Source organism: Tursiops truncatus, chromosome 12, assembly GCF_011762595.2.
Source record: "Tursiops truncatus isolate mTurTru1 chromosome 12, mTurTru1.mat.Y, whole genome shotgun sequence".
NCBI lineage: Eukaryota > Metazoa > Chordata > Mammalia > Artiodactyla > Delphinidae > Tursiops > Tursiops truncatus.
In genome coordinates this window covers 39,542,613-39,561,161 of record NC_047045.1, presented here as the reverse complement: position 1 = coordinate 39,561,161, position 18,549 = coordinate 39,542,613, and the positions used below count along the sequence as shown (strand labels likewise).

At 45.3% G+C, this 18,549-nt stretch overlaps 1 protein-coding gene across 3 annotated transcripts in view; it reads right to left on the bottom strand.

The window, feature by feature from the left end:
* The window catches only part of ARMC2 (armadillo repeat containing 2), a 282,422-nt gene that overhangs the window by 128,762 nt on the left and 135,111 nt on the right, over positions 1-18,549 (bottom strand). Inside the window, exon 1 of one of the 3 annotated variants that reach the window (XM_019929553.3) lies at positions 1,955-2,096. The exons of the other annotated variants lie outside the window; for them this stretch is intronic. The gene's annotated coding sequence lies outside the window, so the exon portion shown is untranslated. Of the gene's footprint in view, positions 1-1,954; positions 2,097-18,549 lie in introns of those variants that run through there. 3 annotated transcript variants of the gene reach the window in all.

Below are 18,549 nucleotides of genomic sequence, written 5' to 3'. Positions count from 1 at the left end.
TTAAGACTCCACACTTCCAATGCAGGGGGCCTGGGTTCAATCCCTGGTCGGGGAACTAGAACGCACATGTCGCAGGACCCAGCACAGCCAAATAAATAAATATTTTTTTTTAAAAATAAAAGAAAACAGGAGGGGATGTGCACTTTGAAGGGAAAGAAGCAGCTGAGTTCTGTCTTGCATCACTGTCTTGAGTTTATGATGTCCACAGGACCTCTAGCGGATGACCACCACCAGCGGTAGGAAATTTGAAACTGGTGACCTTTTCAAACAAAATATTTCTTATTGGTTAGGGGAAAAGTTGTGCGTTGTCATTTATAAGTTTATACCTAATTATAAAGATCTGTCTTTACCTCTGCTGCTAACAGTCATCTGAAACAGGCTTCTTGCTAAATGTAACACGGCACTATCAGGATGTTTGCAACAGGGGAAAGACTGGCCATCTCCATACTCTTTTTCCTGCAAATCAAATACTCAAGACCCTTACCATGATTCTGAATGACTTTCGTGTTAATATGAGTATCCAAAGAAGCAGTGATTAAATGCTTAGATGCTGGAATAAAGGTTCAAATAATCTGACAATGTGCAGCTATGTAACCTTGGGCAAGGCTTCTAACATCTCTAAGCCTCAGTTTCTTCAGCTGTAAAAAGTGCGTAGTAATAGTAATTGCTTCATAGGATTGTTTGGAGGATTAAATGACAAAATTAATGTAAAGTGCTTTAGCATGGCGCCTGGCCCTTAAAAAACATTAAATACCGTCCAAGCACTGTGTGATAAAAGGATACAACAAAAAATTTACTCATGAATGAAAAGCTGCATTTAAAAAAAAAGAAATTGCAAAAGAAAGGAAATGACATTTGTTCAGTGTTGTCATACATTTTATAAGTTTTAAAATTTAAACCAGGGTGTTTTGCTTTGTGAAAAAAGAATCTTAAGTATCTTACTGAATATCAGCTATGTCAAACAATTGATCAGAATTTTATAGATTCACAAAATAGGATACAAATAAAGAGTGGTACTTGTTTTTCTACCAAGTAAAATAATTCTAAATCAGGGTGAGATGGAAGATGTGCTGTGACACTCATAGGAATGGATTATAAAAGGCATTATATGTATGTACAATATATTTTAGTGCATATTGTTACATATACACTTATTTATTAAGACCCTATGTATTGGGGCTTCCCTGGTGGCGCAGTGGTTGAGAGTCCGCCTGCCGATTCAGGGGACGCGGGTTCGTGCCCCGGTCCGGGAGGACCCTGCGGGCCGCGGAGCGGCTGGGCCCGTGAGCCATGGCCACGGAGCCTGTGCTCCGCAACGGGAGAGGCCACAACAGTGAGAGGCCCGCGTACCACAAAAAAAAGCGAAGACCCTATGTATTGCCTAGAGGAGCCCAGGTACAATTTGAGTGACCTTGGCTGGGTCACTGTATGCCTAAACAAAGTCCCTCAGTCTATCACTCTCATTCAACAAATACTACTGAGTTTCTACTAAGCACCACGCGCTTGGCTAAATGCTCAGTGTATAGAAATAAAGACAGCCGCGGCCCGACCCCGACAGGCGTGCACAGGGAACTCTCATCACCTCTCTCCCCATAGAGGGACAGAAGGCGGACAACAGCAGGAGGGGTGCCGGGTGAACCGGCGGGGGACGCCTCACCTCCCACGCAGACAGCGGCTTCCCCACTCCCGGCAATACCCCCTCCTCCACCGGTCCAGGCCAGAGCAGAGCGCAACAGCATCTTCACCCTGCCCGCCAGCCAGCTAGCCAGCCTGCTGGCTCGCCCGCTCGGCCGGGCCGGCCAGTGTCTCCATGGTAACCGTACACAAACTATTTACCCGGGACGCCCAGGCCGCCTCCCTGCAGAGCCAGGAAGCTGCTGGACAGGCGGAGTGGGCCAGGGAATGAGTTGGGAGTGGGCGCAGGGAAGGGGGCTTCCGGCCAGACCCAAAGCACCTGTAGGTAGCGGTGGAGACAGTGACAACTGCGGAGACTCAGCTCATCCTCCAGCTTTCCCCAGGCGGCGACGGCGGCAGCAGCAGCCACCGAGAGCAGGCGGGGCCCAGCAGGGTGGGGCCGGGCGAGGAGGGTCCGAGAGGTCCCTCAGCCCCCGCTGGGCCACTGGACTTGCGCAGGTCTCCCCAACGCATGCGTAGAAACACTGAGGCGTGGGCGCCAGCAGGCGGGGAGTGGGAGGAGCGTGGGCGAGGGCCCGTGGCCGGGAGTACGAGCATCAGGTGCTGCGAGAAAGGGCGACCGGTAAGCTTGGAAGAGCGGGGGTGGGAAGGCGTCTGCTTTTAAATCAGCAATTTACGGAACCGCGTTTGTTGAGCCCCTATGAGATATCAGCGCCTGTATTAAATCGCAATAAGCAGGACAGCGGCTTAGTGTTTAGGAGTAAGATTCAGGATTTACTGGTTCAAGTTGCGGTTCAGTATAATCTTGAACTAGTTGTTTAACCCTCTCAGTCTCTCCTCTGTAAAATGGAGGGAATAAAAGTACCTAGCTAGGTCTTGGGGTGGTTGTGAAGATTGAATGAGAAAACAGATTTAAAGTGCTATGCATGTGGCAGTCAACGAATGTTAAACTGTTGCTACTATTAAGACCTTGCACTTGTGAAGCACTTTAGAGTTTACAAAGAGTATTTCACTGTGTAGTATCTTTTTGAGCGTCCCTGGCACTCTGAGGTAGCCAGCCTGGCATCCCCATTCATAGGAAACAAAATCGGGGCCCGAGGTCTAGTGAGTGACAGCGGTAGATTCAAGTCTAGGCCTCCCATCAGCAGCCATTTTTTGCTCCTACTGCATTATCACAGTTGACTGGCAGAAGAACGCCATTTATATGTTTCTGGTTTAAATTCTGTTCTCTCCTGTTAGACCATTCAGCAACACTTTACAGTGTTAAATACAAGTGAGACCATAATCACTCTCCATTCAGGATTGCACCACATTTTATAAATATGGGGATTTTTCAGCTGAAGTGTTGTTGTCAACATTGGAAAAATGCCACATCCCTTGGTGCTAAGTATCTTGTAAAGAATAATTAAATTGAAAATATTTTTGAGCACTTACTATGCATAAGGCATGGTGTTAGGTGGGAAATGATACTAACCTGAACTAGAGGAATCTAATTATTCTTCAAAGTACCCAACAGGATTTCACATATAACAAACAATAAATACTTATTAGATTACTGGGTAATTTTAGGGCCTGAAACAAAGCATTTGCGTTCTTCAGGGTTGAAATCTTTTCTAGTGACTCGACCTGAATTATCATATCAAGTCCCTTTTACTGGCCATTGGACTCTATTGTGCAAAGGGACTTTTGCCCATTTAATATAAACCATAACTAGTACTTTGAGTTCACAACTTGTGAGATATGACCCAAATGCTACTTTAGTTTTGTGTCTCACTGCCATTTAAAAACATATTCAGTGTTGGTTATCTTCCCCTGCCCCTGGATGGAAAGCTGGGTAGAGTTGTATTTTCTGCTCATTTATAGATAACTGATAGTCCTCTAGTAACTAAGTCTCAACCACAGCTTCGTTCCAAAATTCTAATGTTGGGTACAAGATATAAACAAATGCATCAAACTTAACTTGGAAGTAAGGCCTCATCACTCTCTTCCCTTCTCAGGCTTAAGGTCTGTAATTGGCTTTCCCAGAGGGGATGCGGTTGGCTTAGGCTCACCACTTCCCCATTGAATAGAGGCTGCTTAAGACCCAGCCTGGGTGGAGGTGGGCAGGAAGTTGGGAAAGGAGAAGCCAAGAGCTAGAGCACTCGTTCCTGGAGCTGATGGCTTTGAGCTTGCTGTGCCTGGCCTGTGATTAAAGCAACCCACATGGGTCTTTCCTGAGTCCTTCAGAGTTTCCTGTTAATGGGGACCTCTCTCCCTGAGACTCTGGGTAGGTGCAGTACTATTCTATTGGTTGCTCGTAACTCCTTCCCATCCCCTAGAAATCCAGGGTTCACTCCAGACCCTTCAGATGGATCCCAAGATGGCCCCACATCTTGTCCCAGGGAAATCCCACACATCTCTTGCCCCTGAGACTCTGAGAGTGCAGGCCCATGCAGTCCCCTCCATGCTATCCCAGGATGGAGCTTTAGTTTTCCCAGGACCACCTAACTGCAGTCTCTGGGAAGCCCCTCTTGCTGAGTTTGAGATGAGGGAATTGGCAACCCCACACTCCAAAGAAATTTTCTCATACATCCTCCCCCTCCTCCACTCTCTGACTCCTTATTTTTAGCCTCAGCCTGGACCCTTAGGTCCAGGGAGTCTGTATGTTTCTTTGTAACTGGCCCTCTGGAGACTTTGCCTCACCTTCATTTTGGAACTGATGATTATACAATTACCATCTCATTTGAAACTTCAGTTTAAAAACCTGTTGTACAGTCAATTACTAACTATGGTCTTTGCACCCTAGGATCTTGGGCTAAAATAGACCTCGTAAGCACACTACTGGAACGTGAAGCTGACCGGCTCAGTTGGCCAGGAAATGTCTGCCAGGCAAGTCAGAACGATTGAAAAGAATGACAAGGGCAGAATTATAGGCAGCAGTTATTTAAAAGCAATAAAGCTGCCCAGCTTACCTCACTGAAGGGCACGACATGGGAAAGTCTTGAGGATATCATAGCAGTGGCCTATTATATTGACCTGGCTGTTCCTCCATGGTTACCTGATGGCTATTTAACCGAATTTGACATAGTTAAGCTTATAAGTGGAATTATTTCAGAAACAAAATTGTTGACATTTCTTATACCTTAGAAGTATTAAAGAGGAAAACATTTAGGGCTTCCCTGGTGGCGCAGTGGTTGAAATTCCGCCTGCCGATACAGGGGACGCGGGTTTGTGCCCCGGTCCGGGAAGATCCCACGTGCCACGGAGCAGCTGGGCCCATGAGCCATGGCCTCTGAGCCTGCACGTCCGGAGCCTGTGCTCCACGACAGTGAGAGGCCCGCGTACCGCAAAAAAAAAAAAAAAAAGAGGAAAACATTTAGTCTCTAACATTTATAAAGCACTTTATAGTTTCTAAACTGCTTTCATTTGGAGCATTTCCTTTTTATTGTTTTATTTAGAGTTTACAGTAAGCCTGAGAGGTAGTTGGTTTGGGGATTATTATCCCAATTTGAGAGTGGACAAAACTGAGGTTCAGAGAGGGTAAGTGACCTGCCCACAGTCACACAGCTAGTAAAGTGATCTGAGACCTGGTGTTTTTGATGCCCAGGTCCCATGTGTCATACACCATTGTACACATGTAATTTTTCAGGCTGAGGCCTCTTGTTCACAGCATTGAGAGGTACCTCCTAGGCTGCCGACGCTGTTAAGATATGCTCTTCATTTTCTCCCCTCACTTATCTCAAAGTATATCCTGTGTGGGGCTATAGGGAGCAAGAGGAACTTAAGAGTCTTTACATTCACCTGAAAATGTCTGCTGGATTTCTGGATTAGGGGTTAAGGTGAGAATTATATAGGTGGTAGAGCAGGTAATAATATAATTTTACGTACCCTAAGATGCAGAAGTACAACAGAATGATAGCTACTTTCAACCACAGACGACCAGTGTGTTTTATAGTTTATACTAGTTTACATTACATATACTTCATATTTAATATCTGTAACCTGTCTTTATTTGTACATTAGACATATTTTTGAAAAGATACAAGTTAAATAAATACTTCTTTCATGCTCACAATTCCTTCAATGGTTTTTATGACCATAACAAAGATGTGACTCACAGAGAAGAAATAATTGCTTCTGGCTTGAAATAAAAATCACCAGTTTAGAATTCTAATATTCCGTTTGAGATACTTTCTGCTTTTGCCAATATGGAATCTCTGTGCTTTAATTATTTTTATCACGTATCCCCATGAGGCGTTCATCAAATTGATAGCCTATGCAGACTTTGCACGCAGATTTAAAGGTACAGATACATTAGAATGCAACTTGGTGAAAATTTACAGTGCAATGGAAGTTAACTAATTTCATGGAACTGGATAGACACAAGACTGTGGGAAGGTCCTAAAGTGTATTCACTGAAAAAAAAATTACATGAAAAGTCTATTTAATGGAGCTCAGCTCTAATCTGTGCACCTTCGGTCTTTGCCTTTCAACACATTATCTTACCATGGAACCTGCACCACCTGGGCCACTCTCTGCAGGAGCAGCCAAGTCAAGCATCGCTGAGGATGCTAACAAAGAGGGTCCATTTAATTACCAGGTGCACAAAGAGTCTCTAACTACCTCGTATTTCATTGGATGGGAGAGGGTTCTAGTTTTCAGGGATTGAGTCAGGAGTCTTAGCTACAAATTGCTTCATCTTAAAACAACTGCTGAAGTACCTCCTGTAGAAGAAAGCATCAGAAACCCCCATTCTTTGTCAAACTCACCTGTGAGGCATTACTAAGTGAGGATGCCTATATCTTTTGGAAGCTTTCAGCTGTGAATAACAGGATACTCTATGAAAAGTAGCTTCAATACCAAGGACGTTTATTATGTTGTTTAAATCTCAAAGTGGGCTATTTCAGGGTTGGCCCTGAAGCTCAGGGATGGCATTAAGGAGTGTCAGTCATGCCTCCTCCCCACATTGTCACAAGACAGTGGTGGCAGCACTGACCTGTGCGTTCTCACATGATAGCGTCTCAGAGCAGGGAAGAGAGAGAGAAGGGGCAGAGTGCTCTCCATACACTCTTTACACCGAGAAAGAAAAAATGTCCCAGCAACGCCTCAGCTGTGTTCTCCTAACACCTCATTGGCCAGAACTGTGTCACGTGTCCCCACGGCAGTTGCTGGCAGAGATGAAGAGGATGACTATGACTATGATTGATTTAGATCAATCGAGTTTCCTCCCCTGGGGGTTGGGGGAGGAGCCCATCTTCTCTCAGTATTTTGCCGCCACAACCTGAACCAAACTGGAGGCTGTTCATCAGGGAGAAGGGGCAATGGCTGTTGGGTAGGTGCCGACAACATCTGCCACAATGTCTGGGTGAACTAATGAAGAATGTCTCCTGATAGGCAAGAGATTTTGAAAGTTGCTCGTCCTGATTGGAACGAGAGAACCAAACGAGTAATGCCCAGACAGGGTGCTGTGGTGCCAAGTCCTGAAGTGAGGCTGTGGTCCCTGGTCTCACTGCTGCCCAATCGTGGCTGCCATTAGAATCACCCGAAGAGCTTCAAAAAGCATATCTGGGGACTTCCCTGGTGACACAGTGGTTAAGAATCTGCCTGCCAATGCAGGGGACACGAGTTCAATCCCTGGTCCAGGAAGATCCCACATGCCGCGGAGCAACTAAGCCCGTGTGCCACAACTGCTGACCCTGTGCTCTAGAGCCCACAAGCCACAACTACTGAAGCCCGCGCGCCTAGAGCCTGTGCTCCACAACAAGAGAAGCCACCACAATAAGAAGCCCACGCACCATAACGAAGAGTAGCCCCCGCTCTCCGCAACTAGAGAAAGCCCGCGTGCAGCAACGAAGACCCAACGCAACCAAAAACAAATTAATTAAAAAAAAAAAAAGCATCTGTGCCCAGCACCAACCCCGATGTTGGTCCAGTTGCTGGTGGAGGGGAGCACAGGGCAAAGGGTTCGGCGTTTTTTAGAGCTGCTGAGGAAGCTATAACATGCAGCAACCAGCATGGAGAACCCCAGCCCCAGTGAAGGTCAGAGCTCCCCTGTCTGAAGGCCTCAGCCAGGATCCAAACAGGAGGCAGAGGTGTCCCAAGAATCCTTGGCTTCAGAGCAGAAGGAAAAGAGAGAACTCCTACGATGCATGACTCAGAGATGAGTCTCAGAGACTCAGGGTGCTATCCTTGATGTGCCCCCACCCTGTTACCATGCCATCCTGGCACTTTTTATATCTACTCTCCACCCGGTCCCTCTGACCCCACTCCATTCTCCTCCTGCTCCAAGTCCATCCTACAGGCAGCAACCAAGTAACTGTCATGGACCACAGTCCTGGATGGGCCTGTCTCTGCTCACAAGCTCTCACTGTGTGCCCGTCGACCACCAAAGTATATCCCAGATCCTCTGGGTTCTGTACTGCAGCTGCTGCTTCTACCTTTTTATAATAACTAGGATTTATTTGGGGGGTATAACAGCACTTAGCTGTGTGGTAAGTGCTTCGATGACTTTAAACTGGCAAATCTTTCAACCCTGAAGCTCTGCAATTATTCTCACTTTACATGCAAGCAAACTGCGGTTTAGTTCATTTGCCCAGGTCACACAGTTGGTAAAAATGGTGGATCTAGGACTCAAGCCCTGCTTGTGTGATTCTGGAGGCCATGTTCCTACACATACCATGTACTCAGACAAACCGGACTGCTGCCATTCCCTGGACACTCCTACAGCTCCCCACCTCCTTGCCTTGGCTTTGAATGGTCCCTTGCCCTTAGAAAGCCAGGGCACTGGGTAGGGATATTTATACTAACCAGGCACTCCTCTGGAAGGACTGCAAGGTGGAACTCACCCTGGGGTAGCCCACAGGAGAGAGGAAGACGATGACATGTATCTGCTCATTCCCTCCTGCCTCCTGTTGTCCACTGGTCAAGTTCATGGTGGATCTAGTCAGGACACTTCTGTGGCTTTCTGTACAATGCCCCGTGGCCCGGGAAGAAGAGCAGAAATAGTGTGTAATGGGGACAACCAGGACCGGGGTTGGCCCAGAGGCTTAAGTCTGAAGCTGAAGGGACGGGCTACAGGCCTAGGCTGTATGGGGGAGTAAAGGGAGAGGAAAGTGTGCTGGTCTGAAGGTTTGGGGGAGGGTAGAGGACAGAGGTCACGCCAGGGCACAGAGCAGATGAGGTGGCTTGAGGGAGGGAATGAGGAGTGTGCTGCGGTAGAAAGAGTCCTGGACCAGGAGTCAGGAGACCTTGCTTCAAATGCTGCGTCTGCCACTCCTTAGCTTCGGCATGTCCCCGAGCAGCTGCGCTTTTCTCACCTGTGAGATGTGGAGGGTGAACTACATGACCCTTGAGATACAGCCAAGCTCCAGCATTCCATGGCAGGAGGTTGTAGTCAGAGAGAGGGCTGAGGGCTAGAGATTTCAGAAGTGGCTCAGTTGTGAGAGCCAGACAATGAGGTCCAAGGTGTGGCCTGGCTGGCCACTGCCCCAGGGAAAGTCAGGGTGGCCGGGGGCCTAAGGAGGCCAGAGGAAGTGCTGACAAGGCAGGGACAGAGGGAGAGAAGAACTTGACCCATCAAGTAGTTTGTTCCTCAAGACTCTCATGCTAGTAACACCCGTGTACGAGTGTCTCCCCACAGAACCTGGCAGCCCCAGAGAAGGCTGTGACTCCAGGGCTTGAGGCCCTAGGAGAGAGAGGCTTCTCAGCGCTCTTGGGTGATGACGGCAATGAGTTGCCCTGAGAAGGAGCCCCCTAACCAGTCTGGAGACCCGTGGGCCTAGAGGAGCTCACCCAGGAGGCTTACTTTGCCACTTCTTGGGGCTCTCAAATTCAGTTTGTTTGATTTTCAAAACAATGTACTTCTGTACTGAGTTACCAGCCCAAGAATATATTATCTTGGCAATATGACAAGAAAGAAAATTTAAATAGAGGGAAAAAAGTTTAATTTAGCTGTGGGAATTCAGGTGATCAAGGAAATGTAGAGTTTCAGCATTCAGGCAGAAGGAATCCTAGCAGGTCCCAAATCTAGCTGATAGTATCTGGGCTGCTAATAGCAATATCTTTAAGAACTAAAGGTGCTAAGCACCTATGTTCATTGAGATGAGAAGAATCACACAACTCTTTATACTATTCAGATAAAAGATATTACATAAATTGGGTTCGCAATATTATCTACCAGGAAAGCAAAAGTAAAAGCCACAAACCAATGAAAACCTCATCATAATCACTGTGTACTTGCAAAGCACTTTGCATCAGAGCCCCAGACACTTCACATTTCATAGAGCTAAATACACACACACACACACACACACACACACACACCAGTACATGTGAAACAGGAAATCTGACAATGATGGATTTTGTTAGTGACAATGTCATTGTCCTGGCTGTGACGTTGTACATAGTTCTGCAAAATGTTACCACTGGGAAACTGGGTAAGGGGTACACAGGGCCTCACCATATCGTTTCTCACAACTGCATGTGAATCTACAAGACCTCAAAGTAAAAAGTTTCAAATAAACCACTTCACCCCCTCACTTCCTACTTCATCTCTACAAGGCTCATAAAGTGAAAAGCTATGATGGGAACACAGAAGAAATATAAATTCAGAAATAAACAGGATGATTATCCCATGATGCAGTGTGGATAAAACAATTTCTGTCTGAACTTTGAAAACAGTGCATTGGCCTTGACTGATCAAGAAGCGTGAAGTTTCAGCACTGAAAGTCTCAGTGAAATCATTCTTTCTGGGTGTTTTCTAAGTTCACACCCAGAGATTGTTAAAATAAACAGTGTGTCAATCAGGTTTGTTGTTGTTGTTGTTTTTAACTTCACTGTGACAGTTCTTATTAGGGTATGGATAGAAACAGAAGCTTTTCAATTTTTTAAACCATTTTGATTTTGAGAGCTCAAACTCAAACTAAGAGAAGGAATTTTTGGCATAGATGGCTGTGTTCGAAGCAGCTCATTTTCTACTAGGAGTGGAGACCCCCTGGCTCCTCCAGGCCCCTGCTACTCTCTGCCCATTGGCTGCAGCTGCTCCAGACCCCCCCCCCCCCCACTGGTCCTACCTTAATTAGAGGTCCCCTGCCCTCTAATTAAGCTGCAGGGGCCAAGCCCCTAGCCAACCATTGCTCACCACGCACTGTGCCACCTCCTGTTTCAGCCTAGCACCCAACACTAAAGATCTGCCAGGCTTTGCACTAAGTGGCTTAAGTTCTTAAGAAGCCATGTGATTGCATCTTGTACCAGCTGGTCTCCGAAAACAGCTCGAGGCAGAGCACACTTTAGTTCTCCGGCCAGGACACACTCTGAGGTCATGGTTTGCCATGAGGAAAGCTCATCCGGTGTGGAACAGCATCATTTCATGTTCCCCGAGCCCTCAGCCCAGGTGTCCCACACCCAGACAGTCCTTGTTTTCGAGAACCTCACCAAAAAGAAAGATTAATGCCTCTGTAGCAAGTTTTTAAAGACGCTCCAAACCATCTCTTTCTTGGTTATTATTTTTCTCACTGCATATTATACTTCTTGTTCATTTGGGTCCTAGAGAGGAGAACCCCAAGGAGAAGAGAATGGAACTGCACAGCTAAGCAGGATGGTAAGCACTTGAGAGCACAGGGTTTGTCCCTCTCGCTCACCTTTGGGTATCCTTGATACGAGAATGGTAGCCAGAACACATAGATGTTTAATAAATACTTGTTGAATAAATGAACAAGTGAATGTGGGCTTGAGAAGATGATATTCAGGGCCAGAGTGTCATGATGTGTACCATGTATGTTCCACGGTATCAGTCCACTGACAGTCACCCCCAGCCCCCTCCAGCCCCGCCTACCGCCAGTCTCTTGTCAGTAATTTCTGGGAGTGCCTGTGGCTGTGCAGTCTCACCTCTGATCAGAAACAAGCCCATCACGCTCCTCAGCTCACACCATCTCACTGCCCCAGCTGTGGGAGCCCTTTCTTTGGGAGAGTGTGGTCTGGGGCCAGCCTGGAGTGGGAGCATTGGGGTGGGCTCTCCTGGTCCTCTGTGCACCTCGTCTCCAGGGCCCGGGCCAGCACTGCTTCCGCCCAGAGCCTCACACAGCCATTCACAAACAGAGGATCCTCACTTCTCACCTGCTCCTCCCTCGGGGGCTCAAAACCGGTCCACAGGCCTGGCTAAGGGTCAGAACCCCTTCATCCCTCTTTTTCTTATCTTTCTATTCCTTTCGGCACCAAGAAACTCCTTCCTTTCCCGTCAGTGTCAGTGTGAGCCGAAAGCTCTCCTGCAAATCGGCTCCTGCAGACAGGCACCTGCAGGGGTCGCCAACCTCCCAGGTCTCCAGTTAGCAGAGGTCTGGTGTGAACTACCCAAGAAAGAGCCCTGGGCTTAGGGCCCGGAGTCTGAGGTCAAGCCTCACATCTTTCTCCTGACTGCTTTGTAACATGGGAGAAAGAATCTGTGGGAGTTTCTTGGGCCTTCCTTTCTGGGTGTGTGAAGGAAAGTGGGTTCCAGCAGTCTGTGGTACCATGAGCTATTTGAGGGAGAAGAAAGTGAAGGCGAGAGGCCTGGGAAGGAGCTAGAGGCATGGTAATCAACGGTTAGCCAGGAAAGGCATGTAAGGGAGCGCCCCTCTGGTCATGGGGAGGAGATAGCCCACCCCAGGAGCTAACAGGGGAAGCTTCTGTAGCAAGTGCAGAGATAAAAGACACCTCTTAGGTAGGGTCACCTTCCTGGAGCTTCCACGGGATGAAAAGCAGATGTGGTTCTTTTGTGCAGTCATACAGGATGGCTGGCCACACTCCTAGTCAAGATTATTTTTTTCCTTTGTTGCTTGTGTTTTTGGTGTCATATCTAAGAACCTATTGCCAAATCCAAGGTCATGAAGATTTTTTCCTCTTTTCTTCTAAGAGTTTTATAGTTTTAACTCTTACGTTTAAATGTCTTTGGTCTGGGGTTTCCCTGGTGGCGCAGTGGTTGAGAGTCTCCCTGCCGATGCAGGGGACACGGGTTCGTGCCCCGGTCTGGGAAGATCCCACATGCCGCGGAGTGGCTGGGCCCGTGAGCCATGGCCGCTGAGCCTGCGCGTCCGGAGGCTGTGCTCCGCAACGGGAGAGGCCACAACAGTGAGAGGCCCACGTACCGCAAAAAAAAAAAAAAAAAAAAAAAAAAAGTCTTTGGTCCATTTTGAGTCAATTCTTATATGGTGTAAGTAATGGTCAAGCTTCATTCTTTTGCACGTGACTATCCAAGTTGTTCCAGCTGTTGAAGAGAGGTGAGAGACTTTTTCTGAGGCAATAATAACATTGTATCACTTAAATGTCCTTTGACCTAGAGCCAAGGGAACCTGAGTAGAGGTTTTCAGGAAAAGGGCCTGTAAGATTCTGAGGGCATGAGCTCACCAGAGAGTGACTGCGCAGTGGTTGCTGTAATGCATTGAAGGAACAAATTCCTTTCCTTCTCAGCGAGAACAGCTTCCGCTGACACCTGAGGCTGGCAGGAGGGTGGGGGCAGTGACAAAGGGCGGGTGGCTTTCGGGCAAAAGGTCAAACTATATGGAGGCAGTAATGGCTGACTGAGCCACCAGGAGGCAGAGCAGGGGGGGGTACCAAGTGGGAGCACATTAAATGGCTACCACTGATGCAGGTTTTACCCAGAGGGTCATCTGGGAGGGGAAGAAACGAACTTAGAGGACATGGGTTACAGCATTTCCATTGGTGGGCACTTGGAGGCAAAAACTATTTTTGTTACTTTTTTGTTTGTCCTCCCCCAGGATGGCAAGGCCTGGAAAAGCAAGAGTTACAGTTAGTGTCCCTTTTCAAAGTGCAGTTCAAAAAAGAACATTCTGTTTTCCAGGACCCCAGCTTTCTGTGAGAAATTCTATACTAGCATTCCAAATTAAGCAGTGTTTGCCAAAATGTAAATTTCTTTTAATGGCTAATTTTTTTTAAAAAGTGAATGTTTATGTTTGCAGCAGAGAAAATAAGAGAAAAAGAGGAAGAGTAATTTATCTAAAAAACAGCAATTCTATTTTTGGGAGGGATGCCACAGAGAACTAATGCAGTTCTGTAATATTAATCTATTTCAAATTTTTCAAATGTCAAAACTACAGTTTATATTTACTGCCACAAATTCAGTGAACACTTTTCATTATGTACGAAGCAGAAAATTTGAAATTAAATGTTCAGCAATGTTCAAACAAACGAAGAAGTCCCCTCCCCCAGGCCATCCTTTGACATAACTAGGACAATCCAATATAATAACCCTCTAAAAGGATTAATTCTGCCTAAAACCATCTCCTGAAAAAACCACATGGCACCTTCTGAAACATTCTTGATAATATGCACACCGTTATTACATTTACAACCCATGAGCCTGGTCCTGACTCTGTCTTGGAACATTCTATGATAATGCCGAACGAGGGAATCTTCACGATCAGAATCGTAGGAAAACCTCAATAATAATTAAAATATACGAAATAAAAGAGCAATAAGGTTGCATTTTGCTTCTATTAAATTAATAAGATATTTTAAACACACTCGTTGCTGGAGATGGTGTAGCAAAACGGGTCCACATGTACACTGATGATGGCAATGCAAAACAGCAAGGCCAGGCAAAGCCATTCAAAATGTTTATCTGATTCAGTGATTTGCATTATTCAGAGGAAGAACAATGTTTTGCACCTGCTTAATGCAAAATTAATAGAAGAAAGTCTGTAAGCTTGGAAGCCTCCTAAATATCTAGTGAGTGTAGTTGGTGGTTAGGTAAGATATGTTGTACCCACTTAATGAAAGGCATTGGTATATGCAAATAATAGTGTTAAGAGGCACAAGGAGTTCTGTCAAGGCAGCAGGAGGGGCAGAATTATAAGTGCAGTTTTTCCTTCTGTTGTTGAAAGTTTCATTAATGTTACCATAAATTTGTTTGTTTAATAAAAATGTTAAATAAATTGCAAGGAAGGTTCATTACCTTCTAGTTATTTGTAAGAGGATACAGAATCATGCATATACAACGTCTCTCTTTTTTAACCGTTTTATTTATGCTCGGCTTGACTTGGCTAGACTGGTCTGTGGTTTCTTCCACACAGTATTAAGTTACACCTACCCATTAGGCCAAGGGGGAAAATTCTCAGGGTATGAAGCCATTTGGAACTGCTTAAACAGAGAGGCAGTAAGAGCAGATTTCCAGAAAAAGGTAGTAATCATTGAGTTATCCCAAGGAGGACAATGGAGAAAGGAAGCCAGGTTCAGCAGCAGGGCATCATAAGTGGGGGGCACCCCACAGAATACAGCCCCCTGGTGGTTTGCAGTGCTGACTACCTACTGATCCCCTGCTGGAGTAGACATGGTTTTGCCTACCCAACAGCTATTCTTCACTTCTTCCTTGCAGAGTTCCTGGTCATAAAACAACAGCACCAACTCAAGCTAGTTTAAGCTAGAAAGGAGTTTCTTTAAGGACACAGGGAGCTCACAGAATCCCCAGGAGGGCTGGAAAATCAGGCTTGAAGACTATATAACCTGGAACAATACCCAAATTATACCACCAGATTGCTCCAGTGGAGACCCGTGGCCACTGCCACCTATAACGTGGATGCAATGCGCGAGATGTTACCACTCAGCCGTTTCAGAAAACGGCATTGTCTATCTGAAATGCTCCTCCAGCTTCACCGGAAAAAGGAATCTGCCCGGCATCTAATCCCTCACTTTGCTCAGTTCTAAATCCAAGTCTTGTGAAGGTGTATCTGGTTGGTGGAGTTCAGGTAACATACCTGCACCCAAACTTACCTACCAACTGGGAAGGTGAGTTCTGCTTCCATCTGGGACTCATCATGTGGGAAATTTCTCAAATATAGGAAGCCACAAATGTGACGTGTCCACAAAACTTAACCCAACTTTGTCTAGTTGTCCATTTTACTTTTTTTGGCCATGAGCTCTGGGGCAGGCTGGCCCCATTACCAGCTATCTCGATTAAGCCAGTTGTGGAAATGCCATTTTCCTTCGTGGTAACTGGCCAAAAAAGTTGTGTGACCCAATTCTGACCAACGAGGCATGAAAAGACATCTGCTGAGGGTCTTCTGAGAAAGGTTTCTTGGCTCTCACGGAGAGACACAAGGACACAGTAATCCCTTTGTTCTGCCTCTGGATAGTATGTAGGGATTTGAACTCTGGAGCTGCCGCCACCATCCAGTGACTGACACACTTAAAATGGCAGAGCAGAAAGATGGAATTCAAGTGGATCCTTGATAACATTGCTTAGCCACTGACTCAACCCATCCTATCTCAGGACTACTTGCTATGTGAAATAATACTTTTTTGTCTTGTCTGAGCCAGTTGAGGTTTTCCTTGCAGCCCAAAGTATCCCGATCTACCCACTCTGTCCAGTATTGCAAGGATGATTGAGAATGAGTGGGAACATAGGCATGGTCATCTTCTTGTACTGGAGGAGCCTGAGGATGTATCCGTGAAAATGAAATGGGTGGGTAACATGTGGCCATATCAGGAAAGTCCCTTCTGAAGAGCTTTCCCTCTCAGAAGTGAACCCATCCATCCCCCGACTGCAACAACATCCTATTTCCTTTTGTGAATTTCATTTCCTCCAGTAATTGAAGACACTCTGTCCTGACACTGAGAAGGCTGAAGGAGTTCCTGGATATTCCTTCTGGCAGAAACCTCCTGTCACAACCCCACCCGCATCCCCCCTCACTCCGACAGCCAGGGGCAGGCTCAGGCCTAAGCGCAGGCAATCAGACTCTTTTTCTCAAGACTTGATCTCTCCGACCAAATGACTCAATGACGGAAAGTAGTAGTAGGTATTCATTCATTCCAAAAACCTCTCACTCCAGCCCTACTCCCTGGCCAGGACTGCTAAGTTGTTCCTGCTGCCTGGTTGCCCAAAGCTACCCTGGAGGAATATCTGTTCTGTCTCTAAAACCACTGAGTTCCCAGGAAACAGAGATTTCAAAACCACCGCAGTAGCCCAGCCAGAGACATTCCGGGTGTGAAAGCTTATACACTTGAAGAAAATCCAAATTAAAACATTACGAAAAGTTGTTTCTACAATGCCGCCTCTTTCTGTAAGGATTGCTTCAGTGAATTTATACTGAAATGTTCTTTATGCATGAAAGCCATACTATTTCTTCTTCTTCTGGCCCCCCACCCCAAAATTGGGGTTTTATATTATGAAATAAAAAGGCTGATATAAAACAAGCTGCTAAAATTAAACTCATCAAGAAGTTTACAGATGACGCAACTATTCACGAAGCATTTCTGTTTATAAATTTCAGTGAATACTGGAATCCTGGATCTTTGCTTGCTGGAAACTTGAAGACAATTATTGGAAATATTTTTAAAAGTATTTTATTTCCAGGAACTGTGATACTGAGTAACATGTGACATCCAAGGGCAAAAGAAATAAATATTGAGTATGTGCAGGAAAAAGAAAACCATTTTTTCTCTTCATCTGGAACATTTTTCTTACATAAATTTTTTATTGTGGTAAAATACACATAGTATTCTAACCATTATAAAGTGTATAGTTCAGTAGAATTTTTTAAAAATTAGAAACTTGAATGTTTTGGGTTTCTCAAATTATATGCTCATACAACTTGCTACCATGAACACTTGTGAATTTTCTCATAAAATTAGAATTCTTTAGTCTGCTGTCTGCAGAAATGTTAGTTATAAAGTTTACTACCGGGCTCCGGCATTCGTCATGTTTAGGCTGAGTGCGGCTTGGAGGGCGTGCAAGTTTTTGCTAGCAACAATTAAAACGACCTTGACTAGTGAAGGAATGTCAAAAAGGAAGCAGATGTTGATGTGTGCAGACTGATTCGTTGACCTGTGTGCTGGATAGGTGTCCTGTTTCTATCCTACCATTTGAAGGAAGCCCCAAAGTTGAACATGCAGCCTGCAAAAAGGAGACCCCAAACACAGTAAGATAAGCAAAATGAGAAGACAGAAAAACACACAGCAGATGAAGGAGCAACATAAAAACCCACCACACCTAACAAATGAAGAGGAAATAGGCAGTCTACCTGAAAAAGAAATCAGAATAATGATAGTAAAGATGATCCAAAATCTTGGAAATAGAATAGAGAAGATGCAAGAAATATTTAACAAGGACCTAGAAGAACTAAAGATGAAACAAGCAACGATGAACAACACAATAAATGAAATTAAAAATACTCTAGAAGGGATCAATAGCAGAATAACTGAGGCAGAAGAACGGATAAGTGACCTGGAAGATAAAATAGTGGAAATAACTACTGCAGAGCAGAATAAAGAAAAAAGAATGAAGAGAACTGAGGATAGTCTCAGAGACCTCTGGAACAACATTAAATGCACCAACATTCGAATTATAAGGGTTCCAGAAGACGAAAAGAAAAAGAAAGGGACTGAGAAAATATTTGGAGAGATTATAGTTGAAAACTTCCCTAATATGGAAAAGGAAATAGTTAATCAAGTCCAGGAAGCACAGAGAGTCCCATACAGGATAAATCCAAGGAGAAATACGCCAAGACACATATTAATCAAACTGTCAAAAATTAAATACAAAGAAAGCATATTAAAAGCAGCAAGGGAAAAACAACAAATAACACACAAGGGAATCCCCATAAGGTTAACAGCTGATCTTTCAGCAGAAACTCTGCAAGCCAGAAGGGAGTGGCAGGACATATTTAAAGTGATGAAGGAGAAAAACCTGCAACCAAGATTACTTTACCCAGCAAGGATCTCATTCAGATTTGATGGAGAAATTAAAACCTTTACAGACAAGGAAAAGCTGAGAGAGTTCAGCACCGCCAAACCAGCTTTACAACAAATGCTAAAGGATCTTCTCTAGGCAAGAAACACAAGAGAAGGAGAAGACCTATAATAACAAACCCAAAACAATTAAGAAAATGGGAATAGGAACATACATATCGATAATTACCTTAAATGTAAATGGATTAAATGCTCGCA